Raw genomic sequence first — 8390 nt, forward strand, 5'->3', positions numbered from 1 at the left:
GAGGAGATAGAGGCAAATGGAACTGTGAGTTAGAGGACAGCACTCTGCCTAGTAAGGTCCAGGACAGCCAGAGCTGCAGAGACCCTGTCTCAAAAACAAAAAAAAAAACAAAAAAAAACAAAAACAACAACAAGAAATGTTTTGGAGCTAGTATTTTCCACTCCTACTGTTTCTACTTTCATTATGTGATTTTTCAGACAGTCTGTCACATATTTAAATTTAATGTTCCATATAGTCTTAGGCTCCCAAGTTTGCCCACAGGGCTTCAGCTCCAAGATTATAATGAAACTCAGCAGATAATTTGGTAAATTAACCTAGGATTTTCTTCAGCAATTTGTCTACTCTTTAAAAGCAATATCCATCGGTTTATATAGTAAAAGGTTTATTTGATGACCCCAGAATTTAACCCTGAGATATTTAATGCTTTAGGTAAACCCCTTTCTCCTTCCAGAGAAAAATTCTTAAGCCACTTCCATAAAACTGTAGTAGAAACAACATTTAAGATTATCTATTCTGGGCTGGAGAGATGGCTCAGAGGTTAAAAGCACTGGCTGTTGTTACAAAGGTCCTGAGTTCAATTCCCAGCAACCACATGGTGGCTCACAACCATCTGTAATGAGATCTGATGCCCTCTTCTGGCATGAAGAGAAACACAGGCAGAATACTGTATACATGCTAAATAAATTTTAAAAATTAAAAAAAAAAAAAGATTATCTATTGCAAGCCAGGCAGTGGTGGCAAACACCTTTAATCCCAGCATCCAGGAGATTAAGATCTCTTCGGGTTACAGGACAGCCAAAGCTACACAGAGGAAATACTGTTGGGGGGGTGGGGTGGGGGGAGATCCTATTCCAGATTCAGCTAGATGGCTTAGCAAGTCAAAGTACCTGCAATGCAAAGCCTGATGACATGGTCGGATCCTCAGAACCCAGGGTAAAAGGAAAGAATCAACTCCCAAAAGACCACCAAACTTGGGCCAGGCGTTGTTGGCACATGCCTTTAATCCCAGCACTCAGGAGGCAGAGGCAGGCGGATCTCTGTGGGTTCGAGGCCAGCCTGGTCTCCAGAGTGAGTGCCAGGATAGGCTCCAAAGCTACAGAGAAACCCTGTCTCAAAAAACAACAACAACAAAAAAAAAAAAAACACCACACTCGAGCATGACACAGACACACCAACTGACACACATACATCATACTCCTATATATACCCACAATAGTAAATAACAAAATTAAAAGATTATCTAGTACTATCACCTTGTTTTTCAGAAGAAAGACTAAAATTGCAGTCCTAAGTAATTCCAACTAACACTGAGTTCAGACAGCATCAAAAGCCCATCAGATATGTTTTTAAACCTAATGGAACTCACTAGACAGGGTGACAGGACTGCTAGATTTGCACTTTCATCAACTCTCAACATTCCAAATACACACGCCCTCTGGGAAACCTATGTATTCAGCCACAACCCTGACTTCTTACCCTTCCATCCAGAGCAGGACACAGTAGACAGCTCCAAGTGTTCTTCTAAGAAATGGAAACTAAAAAAAGGGACCACATCTCATCTTCCTTTTTTTTCCTCCCAAAAGGTACCTCACATGTTTTACTACAAAAGCAATTATGAAATGACAAGAAACTTAACATGGAAGAAAAAGGAAGTGCCATGGAAACAATGAGAAAAGTTAACAATGGTGCCTGGGCATAGTCCTGTGTATTTACCTAAGGGAAAAGAGGGAGGGAGAGTAGGAAGGGACCTCCAATCTTGTTCTGTCACCACTTCCTATCTCTAGTCTTTGGGCTTTTATAGACTCTCAGGAACCTCCTAGATTACTTTATGAAGAAAACAACATCAGTGAATAAAAATAGCCTGTTCTAGCCAACCCACTTAGGATCAAAGAAACAGACCAGATAATCCTCAGGCTACTAATCATCCAATTTACGACTCTCTCTGCCCTAACTATCTATCCTGAACAAAGATCTCAAATTTTCCTTTTCTCTCCTTAACACAAAGCACTCATGTGAAAGCCCTCTTGCTATCTTTCCTCCCCTACCTAACCCCTAAGACTGCCTAAGATGTCTGGAAGGGAAATACCTCTCCTGGAGATATAGTGTCTAAATTATTTAGTCATAAAATGTTACTGCTAGAAGGGATCTTAGTTATTCAGATGAACAAACCTGAACATTTGCCACCTAATAGGAAATCTGGAAAACAGGTCTATTAGGATAGACTCCTATCCCTAATAAAAACAGTCCCCAATGCAATCCCACCCTGTCCTGTCCTGCTCAATCCCACAACCCTCTCCTTTCTCCACCCTGTTGTTCTATCAAAGTCACTAAGATCTGTTGCTCTTCTAGAAAGGGACTTCCCTGGGCTCCTTTACTCATATTTTGGTTTTCTGGTGCCTAGCTAAGGTGACAATACTTACAGAGCGGCACACTGGAACACGAGTGTTACAAGACGCCGACTAGAGAAAATACAAGATTATCCTGGCTTAACAAAAGCAGTCTTCCTTTGCAGCTGTACAGAACCCACATGCCTAGCAACTAATATTTCCCTTTCCAAAGGGAAATATTTTTCCAAAGTTTGCATCACTCAGTTTAGGCCAGCTGTTCTCAACCTTGGTAACACTTTGACCCTTTAATACAGTTCCTCATACTGTGGTGATCCCAACCATAAAATTATTTTCGTTGCTACTTCATAACTAATTTTGCTTCTAGTGGTGTCTCAGTTCCTAAGACATATTTCTGATGGTCATGACCCACAGGTTGAGAACTGCTGGTTTAGCCAAATTAGGTTTTGAAGTCAAACTAACCCCCACCTCCCTTCACCAATGTCCCCAGCTCTGATACAGAACTGGTATCTATAACAGAGATTAATGAAAGCAGATAAATTCTCACCCTTCCCTTCTATATTCCCTGTTTTGGTTCCCACTTAAAACCTCATCTAGCCGGACACTGGTAGCACATGCCTATAATCCCAGCACTAGGGAGACAGAGGCAGGTGGATCTCTGTGAGTTCAAGGTCAACCTGGTCTACAGAGTGAGTTCCAGGACAGCCAGAGCTATTACATAGAGAAACAAATCACACACATACACACACACCCCAAACTCTTCTATATGATAGATTAAAATGTGCTTCTTTCCATATTCTCCATTCCAACAATCTTATTTGGTTCCCTTTTTTCATGTATACATACTCTGTGATTTCTGTCACCTGAAACACCAGAATCTTGGGCCAATGATACTGCACCTGGCTAACTGGTCTCTACCAGTAGTGCTCTAGCTCTCAGTCTATTCCCCTAGAATATTACCAGAGATAGCCTCCAAATGATGCAAACTCATAGACCATAGACCCCCTTACCTCAAGATACGGTCCAAAGTCCTTCACAGGGTCAACAGTACCCTTCTGTGAGCTGACTTCTATTCTCCCTACCTTGCCAATTCTGTTATCACCACATCCACTCAGCTGAGGCTTTACACTTGACCTGAGAATCTTGAGAAATTCATTTAATTCCCAAGATGCTTTCCTCACCTACAGGATGGCAATACTTTTAGCTACCTCTCAGAGAAGAAGCTAACAAATGTTAAATGCCTACAACTGTACCTAATACAATAAGTAAACAAAAGTCTCATATAACATCATTACCAATGCTCCAATTACAGTTCTTTCTGCCTTGAATAGTCCTGTCTCTGCCTCTACTGTGGCTTCCCAAATTTCATTTTCCTGGCTTATGTTTAGGCCTAGCCAAATTCAAGGATGCCCTCTTGACCCAACAATGCTAGGTTAGACGTCATCTGTCTATGCTTTCAAGGTCCTGGCCTAGTCACAACTTTTCATATGCCTGCTTCTTTGCCTGATTAAATATACCCAAATCCTCGAGCCTCGTAGTATGTTTAGTAAATGCCTTAAAACTGGTCTATGAAGCCTGGCATCATCAGTGATCCTTCTTGTAACTCCAAGCTGAGGAGAAGTACCCCAAGTTCTAAGACAGTCTTAGCTATATAGTAAAACCCTTCCTCAAAAAAAAAAAAAAAAAAAAAGTTTTAATTCAGTAAATGAAAACATTTTCCAATAATGATGTGTCCACTGAAACAAGTAGTTATCTGGAATGCTAAAAAGAAGTCTGGTCTAAATAGCCATGCAGACCTATCCAAGGTCTATCCAAGGTCTGGAAAAGGCTCAATGGTTAAGAGCACTAGCTATTCTTCAGAGGACCTGGGTTCAACTCCCACCACCCACATGGCAGCTCACAACTATCTGAAACTCCAGTTGTCTAGGGAATCTGACATCATCTTCTGGCCTCCTTGGGCACTGCATACACTTGGTATACAGACACATATGCAGACCCAACACCCATACACATAAAATAAAAACAAATCCATGTTCAATCTCAAGCATCACAAAAAAAAAGGAAAAATGGCAGTTTACCAAACATACTATTCAACACACTGACTTTAGTATATAGGCAATGTGGGCTATCAGATTTTTAGAGAGCACAACATAACCATGTTCGTTGTCCTAGTCCCCATCTCTGGAACAGCCACATTACTATCAGAACAAAATTCCAACCAACTTGCATAAATAAAAATCTCACTACAAGACACAGAAACAGATTAACTAAAGTGAATTTTGAAAAGCTCAATGTAACCCTAACCTCACCCTAACCACCTACAGCAGTAAGAATCATCTAAGATCATCTAAGACTCCAGACTCCAAACTCTAATCCTTTCTGTGTGCCTTTATGGAAGGAGAGACACAAAAAAGGAGCTTGTCATTGAGGTAATTAATCCACCTAATCAGCTGACAAATTTAATTCAAGCTGCTGTCATAGTCTGCTATTCCTGATCACTACAGCTGTATACCCAGACCCTGAATGGCCAAACAAGCATGCACAGAGACCATGGAGTAGTCTGGGTTCTGGTTCAAGGGTAGAAGGAAGGTCTCCCTCTGAAAATACAGGGGCTAGTGTAATTCCCTAACTGGTTTCAGCAATCAACTTCAACTGTAGTGTGGAGAAGGGGGCTTTTGTCAGAGACACAACCAGGCCTGGATTCCTGATCTAGGGATGTCATTCTCTGCCACAGATGATAACTAGTATATCATTCTGCATTTACCGAAAACTGAAATGAAGGCAGGTAATGCTAGCTTTGGCAAGGACAAAGATTGAATTATTTCACTTCACCGTGAAGGTTCTAGAGTAGTCAAATTTACAGCAGAAAACAGAATGGTTTGCCAAGAATCTTCAACAAGAAGTTAAAAGTGTTTGACCAGGAGAATTTCAGTTAGGAAAGGTAAGGTAATTTGGAGATATCAGCTGTACAACAATATAAAATATACTTATTCCCATAGAATTGCACACTGTAAAACTGTTGCATTGCCAACTATTTAAAATATGACATACATGGATGGCACCACAACTTCTCAAAGAATCTGATTTTACTGTTACTGTCTGCAGAGTGAATCCAGCTTGGCCAATTGATGTAATCTTTCTTTAAGCCCAGTTTCTTCTGTAAAGCAGGGATAATACTTAGTTCATATTGTTCCAAGTATCAAATGACATAGTCCACTAAAAATCTTCAGTCCTATGACTGATTAATAGATGATCTTCAGTCCTACGACTGATTAATAGATGTTAGCTATTATTACTGCAACAAGCATTTTCACAATCATTTTCTTGTCTCCACAGCACCCTATGAGACTTTACACATAAGAAAACAGACTTGCCAGCACTTGGGAGGCAGAGGCAGGTGGATCTTTGTGAGTTGGAGACCAGCCTGGTATACAGAGTGAGTTCCAGGACAGGCTCCAAAGCTACACAGGAAAACCGTGTCTGGAAAAACCAGACTCAAAGGGCCACTCAAAGGAATGGCTCAGCTCCTTGTAGAAGTCAACGCTGGTTAAATCCTGTGATCCTAAAGCAAAAGTCCTTCCTAATCTGTCTCTACTGCCTGACACTACAAAGGCATAAATCAAGCCCTGCAAACTACTTCACAATAAATTAGAAATCAGGAGAGTACCTAAACCATTTGTTTAGGAAACTAAAACAAATGTGTTAATTTAAAATACAGACACCTGCTCTTTAGACATGGGGGCACAGAAAGTGGCTGAGACTACACAAGGTCTTTTGAGACTCCTGATCTTGAGGACTGAAAAAGTAGATCATATTCAACAAACTGGGGGAGGGGGGGGATGACACTAGACTGAAAGGCTACCAAGAATTCTAGTAATCACCAAGGTTTAGACAACCTGCCCCTTTCAAGGATCAGTTAAAAGCAAAGAAGGGATGGTCTATTGAGCCATCCACTCGTATATTCCACCACTACCAAATCTAGAATCTTAAGGATGAAAGCACAGCAGACCTACAGGTTGAAAAACTAATGCAAACATGAGAGCCTCAAGACCTGGCCCTGTCTGATTTCTCAGATGATCCCCACAACCAATATCATACTGACCACAGAAAACAATTGCCAAAGTTCATTTTAGTTCACTTTAACCCCTCTAGGCCTCACTGGGAAACAAAGAATAACACTATTTGAAGGCAGGGAGTTGAGGCAGTTAACTTGAGCTACCTACACCCCTGACCTTCCAACTACGAACATGGAGAATACAAGATTTGCGGTTGGGAGAAGAGAGAGACATGCAATAAAGCAGAAGGTGGACTTTGGTGAGGTCCTTAAGCTCAGAACTTCATTTAGATTGGAGGCTTGGAGATCTCTGGATGCCTCTAACCACACCACCAAGCAAAACAAATTAATCCTAATCACCTTTCCCTCAGAGTTCTGATAGCAACAAAGGGGGATTTTATCTGTGGCAGATAGGTCAATGTCTCAGGGAGGAACCCGGAGTTACGTTTCTTCTTAACTATATGATGTTAATCCTAACGGTAAATCAAAATGCCCTCTGAACAAGAGATGACACATGTTCATATCAGGAAATAAGTAAGTTACTAACAGCTTTGCACTTCTACGGCTATTTCATTTCTCTGCAACTGGATTTCTGCTGCTTTGAGTAGGGACAACTCTGGAATTCAGCTGTGGACATTAGGCGATACATTCACGAAGTTCCTGGGTCAGTCTAATTGAACGTGACCTGTTGGCATGTAACGCTTCTGTCATGTACTAACTCCCTCCCTGAATACACTAACACCCTGCGAGGCTGCGTTCCTTCTTGACCCCATTTCACCCAGGAGAAAACTGAGGCTCGGCCGCTAAGAGGACAGAAACAAAGTGTGAGACCAGTTCCAGGGCTGGTGGCCCCTCCGGCGCCCCAGGTGACAACGACCAAAGGATTGGCAAGGGTGGCGAGGAAGGCGATAAAACCACTGGGGGGGCGGAGAGGGGGGGACACCAAATCTGTGCGCCTAAGAGAACACCAAGAGCTGGCCCGGACTGGAAAGCCGGAAGAAGTCCGGGTCCCCGACCCAGGCCAGGGCCAGGCCCCAGCCCGCCCGAGGTCCCCCGGGCGCAACCTCCGCTCCCTCCCCTCCTCCCCTCGCCGGTCGGGGCGGGGCGCGAGCACAAAAGACTCCAACTTCCGAGCGGGCGCCGGCCTACCCCCAACTCCTGGCCCCGGCCCGGCCTGCTGACCAGAGGCAAGCTGCGCACGCCAGGCGGCCAGGAGCGAGCGCGGGTAGCCCCTGGCAAAGCGCCCCGGGGCGGCGGGCCTGGGAGGGGAAGCCCGGAGGGAGGGGGCCGAGAGTTACTCCGGCTCCCAGGACTCCCGGCACGGCCGAAAAAAATAGTTTCTAAAAATAGGCAACGGCCCGCCTGAGGAGCTGAGGAAGGAAAAGGCACAAGAACAGCCCGCCCGCACTCCTCCGGAGCGGCCCGCGGCCCCCACTCACCCGCGCTGAGGTCTGGAGGAAGCCGCGCGGCGCGGAAGGCGACGGCGCGGCCGCTCTCGGAGGGTGGGCAGGCGGGCGGGCGGGCGGGAGAGGCGGCGCCGGCCGCCGCGTGAGGAGCCGGAGCACACGCGCGACAGTCGCGACCGCGGCCGCTTCCGCCCCCTCAGCTTCCCTCGGCTCCGCACCCCGCGCCGCTCGCGCGCCCCGCCGCACTGACAGAGGCGCGAGCCCCGCAGCCACGAGTCCTCCTCTCGGCCGCCACCACTCGGGCGCGCGCAGGGAGGGGAGGGAAAGGCAGGCCTCTGCACGCGGCCTGCCCGCCGCCTCGGCCCCGGCCCGGTTCTCGTCTGCGTCTTCCGGGGCGGATCGTGCCACCGGAGCCGCCCGAGCTCTCGGTCCTCGGCGCCGCCCTGCCCGGGCCCCGCTCTCCAAACGCGGGGGCTCCCTGCACACCCCCGCGCCCGGCTTTGGAAAGGTCCCGAGCTTCGGCGCGGAGAGGAGGAGGGCGGGCCCGGGGCGGGGCCTGACGGGAGGAAGGACGGAGGGGGCTGG

At 45.8% G+C, this 8390-nt stretch overlaps 1 protein-coding gene across 3 annotated transcripts in view; it reads right to left on the reverse strand.

Moving 5' to 3' along the window:
• The window catches only part of Raly (RALY heterogeneous nuclear ribonucleoprotein), an 85018-nt gene extending 76921 nt beyond the window's left edge, over positions 1-8097 (reverse strand). For 2 of the 3 annotated variants that reach the window (XM_035446870.1, XM_027421417.2), the window contains exon 1: positions 7839-8097. The gene's annotated coding sequence lies outside the window, so the exon portion shown is untranslated. The remainder of the gene's footprint in view (positions 1-7838) is intronic. The other variant, XM_027421419.2, reaches the window with a different exon arrangement.
• Between the last annotated feature and the right edge of the window lie 293 nt (positions 8098-8390).

The sequence above is a fragment of the Cricetulus griseus genome, chromosome 6 (assembly GCF_003668045.3).
Source record: "Cricetulus griseus strain 17A/GY chromosome 6, alternate assembly CriGri-PICRH-1.0, whole genome shotgun sequence".
In the NCBI taxonomy this organism is placed as follows: domain Eukaryota; kingdom Metazoa; phylum Chordata; class Mammalia; order Rodentia; family Cricetidae; genus Cricetulus; species Cricetulus griseus.